We start from the raw sequence: 1,190 nt of genomic DNA on the forward strand, positions 1-1,190 counted from the left end.
ATCCCAGATTTATATCATAAATCACACATCATCATCAAATAAACTTACATTATACACTACATTCACATAAACTCATTTAATCAAACATATGCACTAAATTCATTTAAAATCAAATATTACAATGATATCAAATATCACAATAATTTTAAATATCAGAATAATATCAAATATCACAATAATGTTAAATATCACAATAATATAAAATATCACACATTTAAAGAAATTAAATCAATCAGCACCTTATAAATATTTCTATTTCACATTTTAATCTCACAATTTTCTTATTTCCAGATTAATTAATTTATCACTCAAAGGGCTACTGTCATACGTAGCGAGCCCCAGATGAATCATTGGGAAATACGATTTTCCCGTTCATTTCACAATATATTATACTCATGAATTCAGACGCTCTCTCACCCCTTACCTTATTTCGACGCTTTCACACACGAATACGATTCCACGAGCAAACAACCTTTGTTCATTGACTCTTTGTCCATCAATCGATCTAACTCGACAGTTTATGGGTAAACGTTAAAAATAGTTTATGAGAAAATACTCTAAAAACCAAATTTCCAAAATCGATCATGTAAACTTACCATAAATCAGAAAACTAATCAATGGACAATATAGCCACTTTTCACCGATCGTTTTGGCGTTGGTTTCACTCAAATCGGACTAACGGTGAAGAAGAACGGTGCAAAATAATGAATTCTACAAACGGAGAAGTCGGGTATTTTAGGGAGAAATTGGGGTTGTTAAAAATCTGGAAAATTATGATTAATTTATGAGTTAAATGAATGAAATAACATACTCAAATTTGGGCGAAAATAGAGAAAGTTTTATGGAACAGTTATCAATCATCGGTGTCAAATGATAGAGTTATTGTTGTGTTTCCTCTTTGGTTTTACGACTGCCCTTCCAACTTCCTTCTCTTTTGTTTGTTTTATTTTATTAACAATTAGGGTTATCAAACCCATTGGTCTCCTTTTAGGTTTTACTAGTTTTATTTATTTATTTTTTTTTTAAAACACAATTTCATTAATAAAGCATTATTACTATTTCAAAACAAATAATTTATAAATAAAAATAATTAATCTTTTAAAGTACATTAATAACCAAAAATCTCATATTTAAAATAATCCCTATAATAATATTTATTTTTTTCAAAATACTCAAATTAAAATATTACC

Source organism: Cicer arietinum, chromosome 5, assembly GCF_000331145.2.
Source record: "Cicer arietinum cultivar CDC Frontier isolate Library 1 chromosome 5, Cicar.CDCFrontier_v2.0, whole genome shotgun sequence".
NCBI classification, from domain to species: Eukaryota; Viridiplantae; Streptophyta; class Magnoliopsida; order Fabales; family Fabaceae; genus Cicer; species Cicer arietinum.